Genomic DNA, 219 nt, shown 5'->3' with positions numbered 1-219 from the left:
ATCATGGCGCTGATCCGGACTTCTAAGCCTCGCCTCCACGTCTACACATACATCTCCATGCTGGAAACGTGCGTTTTGGCCTCTTCTGAGTTAACAAACTAGTGTTAACCTGATGTTCTAACCTTGTTTCTGTAATTTTAACAGGTTTACACTAGTTTTTTAACAGTAGCTGTTAAACACACAACTCCATGCAGGAAACATGCGTTTTGGCCTCTTCTG

The sequence above is a fragment of the Etheostoma spectabile genome, unplaced genomic scaffold, assembly GCF_008692095.1.
Source record: "Etheostoma spectabile isolate EspeVRDwgs_2016 unplaced genomic scaffold, UIUC_Espe_1.0 scaffold420, whole genome shotgun sequence".
NCBI lineage: Eukaryota > Metazoa > Chordata > Actinopteri > Perciformes > Percidae > Etheostoma > Etheostoma spectabile.
This window is presented reverse-complemented; position numbering follows the sequence as displayed.